The 18,982-nt window shown below is 36.4% G+C and overlaps 1 pseudogene; it reads left to right on the top strand.

The window, feature by feature from the left end:
- Positions 1 to 379: 379 nt before the first annotated feature.
- On the top strand, positions 380 to 7,908 carry LOC122292622 (annotated as a pseudogene).
- Positions 7,909 to 18,982: the final 11,074 nt, after the last annotated feature.

Below are 18,982 nucleotides of genomic sequence, written 5' to 3'. Positions count from 1 at the left end.
TATAGTTATCAATACTTTGCAGATAATATATGTAATATGTGTTGTAAACAGGTAACATGACAAAATTGGTTAACTGGCACGTTGCCTTACTAATATATACATATGCAATAAGGAAAGAGGAGTACAAAAAGAAAATACATATGGTAAAGAAAATATATATATATATATATAAATATATATGAAAAAATATAAAATAGTTTTTTTTACCTAATTGGGAATGAAGTGTTTTTTAATGAGTTTGTAATTAAAAAAAATGTTTAAGATATTTAAAACATGTTTGAAAGGAAAAAACAAAAAAATAAAAGTTTTTTTATACAGTTGGTTGACCGTAGAAGTGTTCGATGGATTTCAATGATTCATTCACTTCGGCACTGAAACGGTGTGTTCCATGGGCTTCCAATACGCTGTGTTTTGAGTTCTTCCCTTACTCGACAGAATCACTTGAGCCTTTTCCTTCCTCGTAACTCCTCTGTTCTTTATCCTCTAATCTCTTGCTTCTTCCCTGAGAGGTCATAATAGAGAAATGTCGGAAGCAAATGACCCTATGATCAAGCTCTTCGGGAAGAAATGTCCTGTGCTGTCTGCTATCTCAGGTTTTCCTCCAATCTATGTTTCATCTTCTTAATCTCTCATCCTTTCCGATCTGATTTGGGTGTTAAGCAACCCAGGTCCTTTTCTTTTCGAGCTGTGCGGTTTCTTGACTCTGACTGATTTCTTTGCTAATTCAATATCCTTTTTAGCTAGTTGGGGTATTCGGATCTGTAATTTTAGTCGTTGCAAAATCTTGTTTTCTTATGCAGTAGTTTCGATCTGATTTGAGTGTTAAGCAACCCATATCTTTTTCTTTTCGAGCTGTGCGGTTTCTTTGGACTTCTAAAACTGTAGCCAAACTGTGAAAACTTCTAGTTTTGAGATGAAGAGCACGAATAAATTTGTTGTTGTGTCTGCTATACCCATTATCCTTCTTTATTTGGCCTTCGCATCGATCCCTGTTATTCTGGCCCAAAACTTTGTTCCGACCGAGAAATTCCTCCTAGATTGTGGAGCAACTTCGGAAACCACTGATACCAATGGCCGGAAGTGGACCTCAGATGTTAAGTCCAAGTATCTAACGGCGGGTGGGAACTCCAACACCTCCGAAGCTGCTACTCAGGACCCTTCAGTCCCTCAAGTCCCTTACATGACTGCTAGGGTCTTTTACTCCAGTTTACATATAGTATTCCTGTTATCTCCGGTCGTAAATTTGTACGGCTTTACTTCTACCCTGCTTCTTACGCGGGCTTAAATGCCTCCAATTCCATCTTCTCGGTGACGGCAAGGTCGTATACTCTGCTTAACAACTTCAGTGCTGCACAGACCACGGAAGCTTTGAATTTTGCATTTATTGTGAAGGAGTATTCGATAAATGTTGATGGTGACAAATTGGATATAACTTTTGTCCCGTCTCCCAAAGCTCCGAAGGCCTTTGCATTCGTGAATGGGATTGAGATTGTATCAATGCCCGACATTTATGGTTCCACTGATGGAAGTCTCATGATTGTGGGCCAGTCTACTCCTTTGGAGATCGGCAATAGCACTGCTCTTGAAAATGTATATCGCTTGAATGTGGGTGGAAATGATATCTCGCCATCCAAGGATACAGGTCTTTATAGATCTTGGTATGATGACTCGCCATACCTCTATAGGGTTGCGCTTGGGGTTACATTGGCTGCTGATCCAAACACAACCATCATGTATCCAACACATATTCCTACTTATGTTGCACCGGTGAATGTTTATAGCACTGCAAGATCAATGGGGCCAAATCCTCAGATCAATGTCAATTACAATTTGACTTGGATTTTCTCAGTCGACTCAGGATTCACTTACCTAGTTCGGCTTCATTTCTGCGAGATTGCACCAAATATAACCAAGAACAATCAAAGAGTGTTTGATATCTTCCTTTACAATCAAACTGCTATGAATGGGGCGGATGTTGTTGCATGGGCAGATCAGCAAGATGATGTTCCAGTGTACAAGGATTATGCGGTTCTTGTTCCAAGTGGAAGCCCACAGCAGGATTTGTGGCTTGAACTACATCCTAGGGCTGTACATTGGCCGGCCGGTTTCGGTTTTAGGTCTAAACCGAAACCGACCGGCTCTTAAAAAACCAATGAAACAACCGGCCGAAACCGACCGTGCTGGGGAAAGGAAACCGGCCGGTTCCTTTGCCGGCCGGTTCCGGTCGGTTCCCCCTGTTTGGGCCGTGGGTTTTGGGCCCGGTTTGAGGCCCTATTTTGGCCCTTTTATCCAATATGTTTGGGTTTTTTTTTTTCTTATATATATATATATATATTTTTCCTGAATTAATCATCCAACATCTTTTTAATTTTTTGTTGTTAACTAATAATTCATCATTTATCATAATTCATATTATAAATAAATAAAAATAATAAATAACCAAAGCATTCATCATATTAACTAACTAATTACTATATTACTTACTACATAATTAAAAATAAATAAAAACAACTTCACTAGATATTTAATATTACATATTATAAATTTGAAAAACAACCCAAATTGTCTTAAGCATAGCAAAAATACAAGCACAACAAATAACATAAATAAATGAAAAATATTGCTTCAAGTCTTCATCTTCAATCGTCAATACTTGTCACGTTCGATTGTGCGGTCAACTCTATAAGAATAAATAAGAATAAAATATCAAATGTTAGTGAATTCATATTATGAAAAATATGCAAAATTAAATTACAATGAAAATTTGAAAACATTACCCGATTCTACTACAAAGCTCTCGACATTATCCATCGCCTCTCGGATATCAATGTGTGTTGCCGGATGCCTTAACCAATTTTGAGTGCAAATAAGTGCCTCAACAGTTCTCGGAGCCAACGAACTCCTAAAAGGATCAAGCACACGACCTCCCGTGCTAAATGCTGACTCGGATGCAACTGTGGAAATAGGCATGGCTAATAAGTCTCGTGCAATCCTCGCAAGTATAGGATAGTTAGCCTCATTTATTTTCCACCAAGTCAACAAGTCAAATGATTCACTGAGTGCCTCACAAGCATTTGATAAATATCGATCCACTTCAGTTTTGGTAATATTAGATCCCATGGTGGAAGATGCCCTATACCACTCCTTGAACCATTTGGTCTCATGTTTGCCATCACTAACATTCATGGATCTAGATATTGGAGGGGGTTGAGAAGCAGGAGTACTTGTGGTGGAACCGAATGTAGCATTATACTCTTCATACAAATCTGCTAATACCTGTCTCACATTCGAAACCAACTCCTCAGCACGAAACTCATCATGGATTTTCTTCAAATGAAAAGAAAGAAGTCCTAGCTTGCTTCGTGGATCAAGCACAACAGCAATTAACATGAACAAATTCATCCTATCTAATGACCCCCAATACTTATCATATTTGGTTCTTATGTTTATGGCCATACTCTTCAAACAAGTATTAGTACTCTCACTCAGCATAATCAATTCTGTTTGGAGATCACAAATCTCTAAAAAACTGGTGTTAGCTGTCACATATAAAGATCCAGAAAATCTCGTAGTGGCTTCATAAAACATCTCTAAAAACTTGACAAACACCCGCACTGTCTCCCATTCTGTAGCTTTAGGAGGTCCCATGTGCCCATCATCAAAGTAAGAGAGGAAATTATAATCCTCACTCTCCATCCGCCTGAAAGCCTTCTCAAACTTCTCAGCTGCCTCCAACATCAAATAGGTTGAGTTCCATCGTGTCTGTACATCAAGACACAACATTTTCTTACAATCAATTTTTTCTTTTTCTGCACATCTCTTAAACTTCTCTAATCTTGCTGGGGATGAACGCACATATCTCACTGCATTTCTAACCATTGTAATTGCATCATTGCACTCCTTCAAACCCTCACTCACAATAAGATTCAATATGTGAGCACAACATCTCATGTGCATATACTTACCCCCCAACAAATTTCCTGTCAAAAACTGTTTCAAATAGGAAATTGCAGTATCATTCGAACTTGCATTATCAACAGTTACAGTAAATATTCTATCAATACCCCAATCAAGCAAGCACGACTCAACGTATCTTCCAATGGTCTCCCCTCGATGATTAGGGATTAAACAAAAGTTAATTTTTCTGCAATTTCCAATTCTTATCAATGAAATGTGCAGTCAGACACATATAATTCAAATTCTGTACTGATGTCCATGTATCTGTCGTCAAGGAAATCCTCATGCCACCATCTCTAAACACTTTTTTAAGCTTCCCCTTTTCTACTTCATACAACTTCATACAATCTCTTGCAACTGTGACACGACATGGAACTTTAAACCGGGGTTCAAGAGACCAAGCAAATTTTCTAAATCCCTGTCCTTCAACAACCCTAAATGGCATTTCATCACAAATTACCATTTCTGCAATAGCCAACCTCGCAATCTCTTCACTAAATTTGTGAGTTACAAGAGTCCTTAATGTACTACCATCACTCTCTCCAATCCCCTCCTCAGGTGATGCCTCACCTGTCAATGTTTTTTGATACCTATCCAAAGGTCCACGTTTATGGGGATTTTTACGACATGAAGGCAAATGATTTTGCATCGTTGAAGTTCCGTTCCTCTTTGAGTGGCAAGCATACATCTTGCTACAATAATTACATTTAGCTTTTAGATCATCTACAGGACAACCATCCACCTTCGTAAAATGATCCCATACAATCGACTTGTCCGTCCCTTTCCGTTTCTTAGGTAATGGACAAGTACTACTAGTAGGGGCAGTAAGGGGTTTTGAAACATTGGTCTCTCTCACATCTTCCAAATTAATGGTTGGTTGAGTTTCATTTGTATCAACATCAATAGGAGACGAAGAAGAATCCATCTAAATTATAAAACAAAATATAAATGTTATACAACATCACAAATTTAAAAATTGGCAAACATAACACAAAATATCCCAGCAGCTAGTTTGCAACATGGCAAACATCACAAGTCTAAGACTCTAATCTAAGTTGTTCACTCATCTTCTCTCAATTTATATAAATAATTAATCTCTTATATATATACACATTACACAACAAATTATATAACAGATATATATAATATAACATTATAATTATATATATAAAATACGATTAATATATATACATTATATATATAATATATATAACATTATATATATAACAGATTATATACATTATATATATAATATATATAACATTATATACATAACAGATTATATACATTATATATGATTATATATATAACATTATATATATAACAGATATATATAATATAACATTATAATTATATATATAAAATACGATTAATATATATACATTATATATATAATATATATAACATTATATATATAATAGATTATATACATTATATATGATTATATATATACATTATATATATAACAGATTATATACATTATATATGATTATATATATAACATTATATATATTTTTTTGATAAGTATATAACATTATATATATAACAGATTATATACATTATATATGATTATATATATATACATTATATATATAATCATATATAATCATATTATTATATATAACAGATATATATAATATAACATTATAATTATATATATAAAATACGATTAATATATATACATTATATATATAATATATATAACATTATATATATAACAAATTATATACATTATATATGATTATATGATTATATACATCATATATATGATTACATTATATATGATTATATATATAACATTATATATACAGATTATATCTATATAACAAACATATTTCGAATAATATATATAACAGAAAAAAAAAAATTGTAAAATCACAAGAAAACTTACAGATGGGCTGCGGCGGTTCACCGGTTCAGCCTGCGGCGGCGTCCAACGGAGCAAGTCACGGAGTGAGAGAATCGGAGAGAGAGAGAGAGAATCGGGGGGGGGGGGGGGGGGGGGGGGGGGGGGGGGGGGGGCGGCAGAACAGAATGGGGAGAGGGAAGAGGGGAAGGGGGGAACGGGAAGGGTAATAACCCTAACCCGTTCCCAACCAAACGACGCCAACTTATTAAGTCCTCGAATAAAACGACGCCGTTTCATATGAAACGGCGTCGTTTTTATATCAGATATATATTTAAAAATACATATATATATATATATATACGGTCGGTCGGTTTATCGGTTTCCTCTGTGGTCGAACCGGAACCGAACCGACCGACCTCGGTTCCTGATTATTTCTACCGCCGGCCGACCGGTTCTTCGCCGGTTCATGCCGGTTCCGGCCGGTTGCCGTCGGTGGAGGTCGGTTGGCCGGTTTCTTGTACACCCCTACTACATCCAGATGCATCTGACCAGCCCAACTATTATGATGCAATCCTGAATGGAATAGAAATATTCAAAGTTAGTGATTCGAAGGGTAATCTCGCAGGGCCTAATCCTACTCCTCTTCCTAGACAGGATGTGATTGACCCACCAAAGGCTAGACCATCATCTGGTAATGGTAAAACAAAGAATCACAAAGTGATTATCATTGGGGTTGTTAGTGGTGGAATCGCCTTAGCCCTTGTTGTTGGCTTCTTTCTTCTTGCTGCTTCCCGTTGCCGTAGGCATGGGAAGGAGTCAAGTGCAATTGAAGGTCCTTCAGGGTGGCTTCCACTTTCTCTATATGGTAATTCACATTCTGCTGGTTCTGCCAAGACAAACACTACAGGAAGTTATGTGTCCTCACTTCCTTCAAACCTTTGCCGCCACTTCTCATTTGCTGAGATCAAGGCAGCTACCAAGAACTTCAATGAGGCTCTACTCCTTGGAGTTGGAGGTCTTGGTAAAGTTTACACGGGAGAAGTTGATGGTGGAACAACCAAAGTGGCAATCAAGCGTGGAAACCCACTCTCCGAGCAAGGAGTGCATGAGTTCCAAACTGAAATTGAAATGCTTTCAAAACTTCGTCATCGCCACTTTGTCTCGTTGAATGGCTATTGTGAAGAAAACTGTGAAATGATTCTTGTTTATGACTACATGGCTCACGGAACGCTCCGTGAGCATCTTTACAAGAGCCAAAAACCTCCACTCACCTGGAAGCAAAGGCTTGAGATCTGCATTGGAGCTGCTCGTGGCTTACACTATCTCCACACTGGCGCCAAGCACACTATTATCCACCGAGATGTTAAGACAACGAACATCCTTTTGGATGAGAAGTGGGTTGCAAAGGTTTCTGATTTTGGGTTATCTAAAACAAGTCCCACATTGGATAACATGCATGTCAGCACTGTTGTTAAAGGTAGTTTTGGGTATTTGGATCCTGAGTACTTCAGGAGGCAGCAACTGACTGAAAAATCTGATGTTTACTCATTTGGAGTTGTTCTTTTTGAGATCTTGTGTGCTCGCCCAGCTTTGAACCCAACACTTCCAAAGGAGCAAGTGAGCTTGGCAGAGTGGGCAGCTAATTGCCACAAGAAAGGCATTCTTGTTCAGATCATGGATCCTTATCTGAAGGGGAAGATTTCTTCCGAGTGCTTCAAGAAGTTCCGAGACTGCAATGAAGTGTGTGTCTGATCAGGGCATTGAAAGGCCATCAATGGGTGATGTGTTGTGGAACCTAGAGTTTGCTTTGCAGCTACAGGAGAGTGCAGAGGAGAGTGGCCAATGCATTGGTGGAATGGATATTGAGGAGGAGCCATTCGTGCCCTGCAAAGGGAAGAAAGATCCTGATGCATCCCCAGGTTTTGATGGTAATGCCACTGACTCGAGGAGCAGTGGAATGAGTATGAGCATAGGCGGTCGAAGTGTAGCCAGTGAAAACTCGGAAGGGTTGACACCAAGTGCTGTGTTCTCGCAGATCATGAACCCAACAGGACGTTGAAATCACAAATGATTGATTACATTGCAAACTTTGAGACAGCTGGTATGTTTTCTTCTGTCAATCGTAGCATGCAGGTCATATTTGTCTCTTCTTTTGATCTTTATTTGATTACATGCAGTTGATTTTTTTTTGGAGGGGGGATATGTTGATTAAGTTAGGACAGATTCGGATAGAGAGGAGAATTTTTAATTTTAGATGAAAATGTAAAATATTATTTTTAATATTATTATTATTTTAAGATTTGAAAAAGTTGAATTGTTTATTATATTTTGTGTGAGAATTTAAAAAAATTATAATGATAAGATGAGATGAGAATTTTATATCTCATCTCACTTGCCAAACTTACCCTTAGTTCCTAATATGTTTGCACCAAATATGTTTTCATAAAAAATAATGCTATGTAATGTGACTCTTTAGTTGCTTAATTCGGATGGTAATATGAGTTTCATACTATGCTACTGATCCGTGTTCTCTCGCTCACTCTCTCTTATGGATGAGAAATTGCACCGATAATTCATCTTATAAAATATAATAGAAGAAAAATCATTTGAATACGTGTGATGGTGAGAGTGCGAGTTGCCAGTAGTTGTGGCTACTCTATGTGGATGGGGTTAAATGAAATGCTAGCTTTTAAGCGCGGATTGCTATTTAGAGTGCATGACTGCAGCGTTGACGTGTTTTCCTTTTAAGTTTCCAGAAACATTTTTTAACAATGTTTTTTTGCGTCTCAACCAAATAAAGATTTTATTATTATCGTTAGGCCTGAACAACAGCCACCCAACCAAATTTTTGCCCGACCCGTTGTGGCACGCAACCCAACCCCAGCACAGAATGACCCGACCCGACCCGAATCATTCGGGTAGGGTTAAAGATGCGGTTTTTTTTTTTTTTTTAATATCTCATTTCTAGCCTTGAACATTACATCCCATCCATCCACTATGTTACATCCCCATAAGTCATCCATAACATAAACAATAAAACATTAATGTCCATAAATATATATTATCATGCATAGAAAATATTTTAGCCCTTTTAAACAAACATGAATATAACGTCCAGCTTTTTTTTTAATATCTCATTTCCAGCCTTTCTCAATAAAACATTACATCCCATCCATCCACTACGTTAAATCCCATGAGCCATCCATAACATAAACAATAAACATTAATGTCCATAAATATATATTATCATGCATAGAAAATATTTCAGCCCTTTTAAACAAACATGAATATAACGTCCAGCCTTTCTCAAAAATTCATTCATCCATCCACTACATTACATCCCATAGGCCATCCATAATATAAACAATAAACATGAATATAATATCCATATACATATTATCAATGGAAAATATTCTAGCCCTTTTAAACAAATTCATGAACATGAAATAAACAATCCTCAAACAAGAATCTTTAACAACAAATATAGAATGTGTCGACCATAAGCCTTGAGTCACTCATCATCAACATAAATAAAGCTTGATTGGGGATCAAATTCTGGAAAAAAAGAAAAAAAGATTATTAAATTATATAAAAATAAACATTATGAAAAACTTCAATAAATATGGAAGAAAGAAATATGTTCATTACCTGATTCTGCCTCAAAAGTTTCAACATTGTCCAGCGAGGCACGAAGATCAATAGTTATTGGATCTTTTAACCAATTCTGAGTACAAACAAGTGCCTCAACTGTTCTTGGAGATAATGAATAACGAAATGGGTCAAGCACCCGACCCCCTGCACTAAAGGCTGACTCAGAAGAAACAGTAGAAACAGGAATGGCCATCACATCCCGTGCAACTCTCGCCAAAATAGGATACTTGATTTCATTGATCTTCCACCAATCTAAAATATCAAAATTTGGAACTCGTGCCTCACAACCATGTTCCAAGTATTGATCAATCTCTGATTTGTTCCTCAAACTACTTTCAATAATTTCTTGCTCATATTCAACCCAAAAACTTTGCTGAGAATCAGAATCAATCATATTAGGATCAACTGAGGAAGAAGGCTCAGAGTATGAAACTCCACCTAAACTCCCATACATAATACTATACTCCCCATACATGCCAATCATCAATTCTTTCACTTTTGCAATCATTTCTTCAACTAAATTACCACCATATATTTTTTTGAACAAAAAATGCAAAAGACTAAATTTGCATCTTGGATCAAGAACAACAGCAATGAATATCATCAAGTTAGTCTTTTCAATTGATCCCCAATATTTGTTATATTTACTCTTCATGCTTGTAGCCATAACTTTCAAGACTGGATCATTACTTTGACTCATTTTTGATAAATGCGATTGAATGCCACAAATCTCTTGAAAATATGCATTAGATGTGACATACAAAGAGCCAGAAAGTCTCACAGTAGCATCATAAAAAATCTTCAAAAATTTAACCATTATTTTACCTCTCACCCAATCTTCAAAAACAAATAGTATTCTGAAATGTACCCAACAAAACAAAAATGTCTCTCCATCAATGACAAGATAATTTACCCAATGAAATATAAGTTGTACGTTTTAGCAATCATATACAAAGGCCTAAAAAAATAAAATTTACCCAATAAGCTGGTCTTTGTTAATGTATTTGTTTTGTTGTTTTTGCTTTGTTCTATTTCGTAGAAGGAGATCAAGTGAGTGCTTGTTTGGGTACTTGCTCGCAAGAATGCAGGCCGAAACATTCTCAAGGGCCTTTCTAGAGTTTGGTTTCTGATTGCTGTGACCCAAATAATTACACAGGAGTGCCCAGAAATCCTTATTTGTTCCTATTTGAAAAGCTTTTCAAAATCTATGGCCTTTCTAGAGCCATGTATTACCATATGGAACTACTTATTTGTTAATATAGTCTTTGTCCAAATGAATTTGACTTCATCATAACTCTTTCTTTCCTTTTCCTTCGTCTGGGGTGAGATAACAATTTCTTAGCACCTGTTTTTAGTCAAAAACTTATCTCATTTATGTAGGGCACAATTGCCAGTGTTGGTGTGCAGTTATAATGTCCATAATATGTATTTATTTACAAGAAAAAAGAAGGGTGCAAAAGAACTTTCCAAGAATGAAATTATAAGTCCATTGGGGGTGGGGAGGAGTAAATTATTAACGAAATGAAATAGTAGCATATACTTGGTTGGTAAATTCACTGAAAATATGATTGAATTTACTCCACTTTTCTTATTTGTATTTAGTAAAATCATGTTTCTTGGTTTGTATTTGTTTGGTACAACTTTTGGATTTCACTGCACACCTTTAGAAATTAAGTGGAAAATTCAGAGCCTCTCTTTAGTCGGATTTCACTGCACACCTTTTGAAATTAAGTGGAAAATTCAGAGCCTCTCTTTAGTCCAAAATCATCCTTTGGTTGAGTTGTACAGGTCTTCGTATTATGAAACTATTGATGTTTAGTTGGATTTTCTTTAGTTTTTCCTCATGTTTCTCAAGTTCTGTTTCCTTTTACTCAGGTTGGCAAGCATGACAAGATGGGTATGAATGTTATTCCTTTGAAAGATCTTACAACTGATGAGCCTAAAGTTATAACTCTTGAAAGAGCTTACACCTGATGTTATTCTGTCCGATTCATATGCCCAATTCTCATGACATAATTTGGAATAAGTAGAAGTTGAGGCTATTTTAAAATTGGTATTGAAGTTATGTTAATCCATTCTTTGTGTTTTAACTAACAAAAAAGCTTTAATTGATCTTTTGTCCCTCCAATATGAGACTGCTGAAACTATTTTAAACCCACCCCATTTCTCCATTTCTTTATGATTGGATATAGTACTATAGTATATGAGAGAATATATATGCTAATTACTACATTTAGAGATTATATATATGCTAGGATCTGAGAGAATGAGGATTAAATCTAAATAGCAGTACCAGAAAATTTAAGTACAGTACAACCATAATATCATCAGCCACATGCCTCAAATCTGTAAGCAAAATCATATTGCAAACTTGTAGTCAATCGATCTATTAACAGAAACAACATAGTGATCCACGCAGAGAAGGAACATACCTCCTTCTTGGAGACCCACGGCGAAGCTGATCTTGGAGCTACGGCTGAAGAGAGAGAGAGAGAGAGAGACCCACGCAACCGTTTGTGAGAGAGAGATAGAGACCCACGCAACCGTCTGTGTGAGAGATCACGTTGGTGAGAGAGAAGTCGAGAGAGAGAGGGAGGGGGGCTAGGGTTGAAGACGAAGGCCGAAGGGAGATGGGAGTTGGGACTGAGGGATATGGGTTGGTTTCTTCAGTTGCGGTTTCGCCCGCATAACATCTTCATATGACCCGCTTCAATTTTAACCCGAATTTTATCGGGTGGATCTGATCGGGTCAACCGGTTTATAAAGATTTATGCACACCCCTAATTATCGTCACTTCAGTTAAATCTATTTTATGATAAAAATAATTTTATAATGTGATAAATGATATTAAATTATATTAATTTATGAGATTGTTTTTATGTAATTTTTTTGAGGTTATAATATTTTTGTTATTGTTAAAATAAAGTTTTGTGTGCATATAAACCCGTCAATTTCAATCATTTTTTTAACATTTATTACGAGTAAGTTTATGCTGATATATATCTCTCTCTCTCGCATAATAATACTATATATACGTTGCATGTCAATGCCAAGAGTCGAGTCATATATCAAGCCAAAGCATTACAATTCAATTAAGCTATATATATATATATATATATTAAAATATCAAATATATAGATTGAAAATATGGCATTTACATACATATGCACAAAGAAAACCCTGCAACAATATATAATAAATATTCATAACTTTGTACACAGAAGTGGGGAGGAGAGAGAGATGGAGGAAAGTGCTCATGAAACTGTTCTTTCCGTCTTCGACTTTCGAGTACACTTACAGGTTATAGCAATCAGTGAGTTTTCTAATGCTTTATAAAGGTTGACCAGTAGAAAGCCCCCTCCAAACTCTGACCAGAATTTGAAATGGGTTCGGGCTTCGATTTTGACTCTAACAGAGTCAAATTGCGATTCTGATCAGAGTTGAGAAATGGGTTTGAAGTTTGGAACTTCGATCAGAGTTGGGCCAGCCCAAATTCAATTTTTGTTGACTTTTGGCTTATTTTTGGAAAAAAAAAAATGTTAAAATTTATTTTTTAATTTTTTAAATTACTAAAAACCAAATATCATCCCAACAAGCTTGAGTTTCGTCCCATTGCAGAAAAATATTATAAAAAATTTTAAAATAAATAAATAAATACAATAAAGAAATTACATACACTAAAACAAAAGAGAAAAAAATACATAATCACTATCACTAAAAGAGAAAATTACCTACATTACATAGCAACGAAAATCAAATCATGCAAATCAAACTACGTCTTGATATGAGTCCTCTCTCTCTCTCTCTCTGTCTCTCTCTCTAAGTAATTTCTCCTCCTTTCAATAGACCTCTCCCGAACCGTTCCTTTTCACCAACCATCCACCTTGAACAAGAAAGATTCAATCTTCTCTCAATAGACCTCTCCTGAACCCACCTTTCCACCAACCATTCACCCTGAATTAGAAAGTTACAACCTCCATTCACACTTAGAAAACACGCAACCAACCCAAACATGAAACCCACACTACCTCCAGACTTTGAACTTTTAATATCCCAAACCAAAACTTTGTCATGGGTTGATATTATTCTGGAACCTGCTAGTGAAGCTGCCACCGTCAACTCCAACCATGCCCTTATCTGAAAACTAGTTTCCTCCAAACCCATTAACAAACATACATTCCATACTACCATCAAAGTTCTTGGGAGCTTCATACTTGGCCTACACATTGAAGACTTAGACATCAACACATACCTGTTCACATTCCCCACAGTTCAAGACAAAAACAGAGTCTACAACCAAATGCCATGGAATTTCAAAGGGTTCCACATAATACTAAAGCAATGGTTGCTGGGACAAAGTTTGCAAGAAATAAATCTCACACACTCAGCCTTTTGGGTTCAAATACATGATGATTGTAGAAAATGCAGTAAAGATTAGCAAAGTTATGGGCAATTTGCTAGAAGTAGACTACATAAACACAACCTGTATATCAATTAGAAGATATCTATATATATATATATATGAGGATAAGAGTAGAAGTTGACACCACAAAACGGTCCAAACCACTCCCGGATAGCTTTTCCCACCTAAGAATCAATAGAAACCCATCCACAATCACATTCAAATACGAGAAGCTATCCGAGTTTTGCTATGGATGTTTTTGTTTAGGACATGTTCATCAATCCTACTCAACAAACCACGAAAACACCACTAATCCTTCATTCGGCTAATGAATTAGGGCATAGGGCCAAGAACCAAGAAGGAATATCAGAGTGGAGGAACCTCCCCCAAAAGCCACAAGACCCATCCTTCCAATCTTTGAAAAGCCACATTCACTCCCCCTATTCAAATTAGAGAGCCTACCCTTCATGAGAACCCTCTCATGCAGCAGCAACCCAACACGTGGCAACAATCGAAGGGGCTAGACAAATAATTCTGAAATCTTTAATAAAGGCCGCAATTGGGAGACAAAGAGCCTATGCTTGGTACCAACTAGTCAAATTCAATTTAATCCCCTTTGTCTACCAATCAATCTCTCACTACATAATGCTCCCCTTCTACACATGTCCTTCACAGAACAACTCAGTACCCTAAAAACCTCCAACATCTCACAGCCTTTTTTTTCCAATGGGCACATCTCATTTAAACTCCCCCACTAATGTTCTGAAACCTCATCAAATTCCATTTGAATCCTTGCAAACAAATTAGAATAATTCGATCTTTAACCAACTCATCACCCAGTTCTAGAAAATCAAAGGCCCAACAAACCATCCATTCCAAAATCAAAAGTTGTCAATTCTGGTAAGCCCATCGAGCAAAACTTGTGTCACCATAAGCCAGCAAATGTAAAGCCCAACCAACTCTCAAAACCAAAACCCGACCCCACACGAGAACCCAATCCCAGAAAACACAAACCCACGAATACCTCCCAATTTCTACAAAGAATATAAATAAGCCAGCACTCCGAAGAAGAGGAAAATTAACTCATCTGAGAAAAGACAACTCTCTCCCACCAAAAAAATGTTTCATTTACTTCAAAGTTCTAGTTTCATCCATGGAACAAGAAGGTAGCTTAGAGAATATTCACATCAAGGAAGTTTCTAAAGGAAAACATGTTGTTCAAGATTGGGAGGAGCTGCTGTCAACTCATTTCGGCAGAATAACAAGGAATCAGAGAGGCCATGCAATACGAACTCCAAAGAAGAGTAGACCCACCCCTTACAAGCAATCAAAGGAAGAACATCCGAGTACATAGACTCAGTCTCAAGCTATGAGTCTTTTCCCCTTAATCCAATAATCGAAATGGTAGGGTCCAAACTGCTGTCAACACCCCCACGAGACTTTTGTCTTGGAATTGCAAGGGCATAGCCAGACCCCGTGCAATTTGAAATATTAGGGCTTGCATCAAGAATCACAATCTATATGTCATTTATCTTTTTGAAACTTTGCTATCTCATGTAAATACTAGTAATGTTGTGAATAGACTAGGTTTCTCTATATATGTACATATACCTCCCCTGGGAAAACAGGTCAGACTTTTGTTTTTGTGGCGTCCAGGATTGGATGCAGAACTTATAAAAATCTCCAGTAATATAATCACTATGTTAATTTACTCGGATTCGACTCATAATCCATGACTCCTAAATCTAGTTTGTTGCCCTACACAGAATGTGAAAAAATGAAATTTTTGGGACAATCTCAATGATATAACAGAAACCTTCACAGGTCTTATGTTAGCCATTGGAGATTTCAACATCATCTTAAACCAATTCGAGAAACCTGGTGGAAAATTAGTTGCTAGAACTTCAGTCCCAAAAGGGCTTCATCTCCATATGGAAAACACATGGCCTAATAGATCTATAGTACTCTAGCCCAAAATTCACTTGGTCAAACAATAAACACTTCCCTAACAACATAAGAGAAAGACTGGATCAAGGTGTGGTCAACCTACACTGGAACACTCTCTTCCCTTATGCCAATATAAAAAATCTTCTCAGAACCTTCTCTAATCACTCTCCAATCCTCTTTGATTTGACGACCTAGTGTAGCAATATATATATATATATATATATATATCTTTCAAGTTTGAGAAATTTTGGATAAGAGATCATTCTAGTGTTGAGGTGGTCAAAAAAGGCTGGAGCTCCCATTTCACACGATCCCCTTCTTTCATCCTCACCGAGAAATTGAAAACAACAAAAGGGGCCCTAAAAAAATAGAACACTGACACTTTTGGTAACATCCAATCCAACATAAAAAATCTCAATGCAACTCTGAATAAAATTCTAACCAAAGACCCAACAACAAACTCCATCTTAGTAGAAAACAACACGAAAGAGAACTTAAATGAACAACTTTAAAGAGAGGAATTTCTCTGGCATCAAAAATCCAGAACCACCTAGCTGTCCACTTCTGACCTCACCACAAAATACTTCCATGCCATCACTAGCATTAGGTGAAAAAGGAACAACATTGAGAATCTCAAGATTGGCGCAAACTAATGGACCTTTGATTCTGCCACCATAAAAACCAAGTTTCAAGAGCACTTCTCCAGTATCTACAAAATCACTAATCCTAAGCTCCCAGAGGATATTGGAAACCTCCTCCCAGAAAAAATCACAAATTCTGATAATGACTTCCTTTGTGCAATGTCCTCAGAAGAAGAGATCATGAATACCATCAAACAAACTCTAGCTACAAAGGCCCCTAGCCTAGATGGTTTCATTGGTCTCTTCTACAAATTCTACTGGGACATTATCAAGGATGATCTATTGGCTGCAATAAATTGCTTCTTCACACATGGAAAACTTTTCAAGGAAATCAATCACACAAACATAGCCCTTGTCCCCAAAAATGACAACCCAAACACTGTGCACCAATTTAGATCAATCAGCCTTGCAAATGTTTGCTACAAGATCATTTCAAAAATAGTGGCCAATAAACTAAAGAAATTCCTGTCAAACATCATTTCAGCCCACCAATCAGCCTTCCTCCCAGGTAGACTCATTCAAGAAAGTACCATTTTGACTCAAGAAGTCTTCCATCATCTCAAGAACAAAAGGAGCAAAAACAATCTCATGGCCATTAAAATTGACATGGAAAATATATTTGATTTTATAGAATGACCCTTCTTGTTGACCATTTTCAAAAGCCTTGGTTTCAATCAAATTTGGATAAATTGGATTAAAGAGTGCATTTCTTCTGTCTTTTATTCTATTTTAATTAATGGTACTCCAACAAGCTTCCTTCACCTATCCCGTGGCTTAAGATAAAGAGACCCTTTGTCCCCCTTTCTCTTTATCTTAGGAAGTAAGGTCTTATCGAGATTAATCATTAGAGAGGAGCTGAACAACAATCTAGAAGACATAAAAATATCACAAGGTGGCCCTCTCTCACTTATTTTCTTTTTGCAGATGACCTCATCCTTTTTGGAAAAGCCTCCTCCAATAATGCTCATACCTTCATGCAATACCTCAACACCTACACCTCTTGGTCAGGCCAAATCCTCCATTCATTTAAACAAAAACATCAACAATAACACAATCAAAGAGGTAAAAGATAACTTGAACTTTAAAGTCTCGACGCCAAACTTAGACATCTAGGATTACCTCTCTACATAGGAGCTGATAAGAAAACCCTTTGCAAAGAAATCATGGAAAAAATTCAGAATAAACTTCAAGACAGGAAAACGAAAATCTTATCACAAGCAAGCAGAACCACCTTGATCAGAACAGTAGCCACGTCCATCCCTTCATATTTCATGTCAACTCTCAATGTTTTCAGCACATTGACTAAAGAGATGGACAACTCTTTCAGAAAATTCTGGTGGGGGATAGACAACCAAAACATCCACAAATTCACATCAAAATCTTGGCACTCAATCTGCACTCCAAAATCATTAGGAGGCCTGGGTCTTAAAAAAACTTTCCTATTTCAATAAAGTTCTCATTTCTAAATTTATCTGGTATATGATAAATGACTCAATCAGTTTGTGGAAGAGATTCCTCTTATCAAAATACCTTAAAAACACCAATTTTGTGGAGACCATGCCTAAACCAACTGATTCTTGGTTTTAGAAAAGCATCTTGAAGTAAAGGGATTTCATCAAAAATAGTTACTATGTCCAGATTAACAATGTTATTTCGACAAAAATTTGGACGGACCCATGGATTCCAACCCTACCCTCCTTTAAACCCCAACCAAACCAAGGAAACTTTAGCATCGACCAAGACATGAAAGTTTCTAAGCTAACATTGGAGGAATTGAGATGCTAGAACACTCTTATCCTCAAGGCCCTTTTCAACATTGAAACTGTTAACAGCATCTTCGAAATCCTTCTCTCAAACCATAACTATCATAACATAGAAGACAAAATCAAGTGGATCCATCATAGCAATGGTAATTTCTTTGTCAAGTCAGCCTATGCCATGATGACAAACACTTCAAATCTCCCATCTGATCAACACAATGCAGAAACTTGGAAAAAGCTTTGGAAACTAAACTCTAAGATTGTCTCAAACTCTTTCTCTAGAAAGTCATGCATCAAATTCTCCTCACTAGATCTATCCTCAAAAGAGTCATACCTATAGAAGGAGACCAAATACTCTGACCCTTTTGCAACATAGAAGAAGAAAACTTCTCTCATCTTTTTCTCAACTGCCAATTCTCAAAAATTATATAGAGGCAATCCCAATAGCCCATTCCTAAAAATATAAGAAATGATCATTTTTTTTTTCAAATAATAAAATAAAAATAATATTTTATTTAATTTTAATCTTATATCATTTTATCTTTTTAACTCGTTGCTCAAAACTTCAAGGGAGATGATAGGCTTACAATTTATCTACAATTTACTTATAACTTATTAATAAAATAATATTTTTTTAAATTTCAAGTATATCAAATCAAAATCAAAATCAAAATAAATATTTAAAATAATATTATATTTTTAGAAGGTTGTAAAGAAATTGTAAATGAGTGATTATTCTATCATTTTCCAAACTTCAAATCTCTCCTTACAGTTC

This window comes from Carya illinoinensis, chromosome 13 (assembly GCF_018687715.1).
Source record: "Carya illinoinensis cultivar Pawnee chromosome 13, C.illinoinensisPawnee_v1, whole genome shotgun sequence".
Classification (NCBI taxonomy): domain Eukaryota; kingdom Viridiplantae; phylum Streptophyta; class Magnoliopsida; order Fagales; family Juglandaceae; genus Carya; species Carya illinoinensis.
The sequence above is the reverse complement of the archived record's forward strand: the minus strand, read 5'-3'. Positions and strand labels throughout refer to the sequence as shown.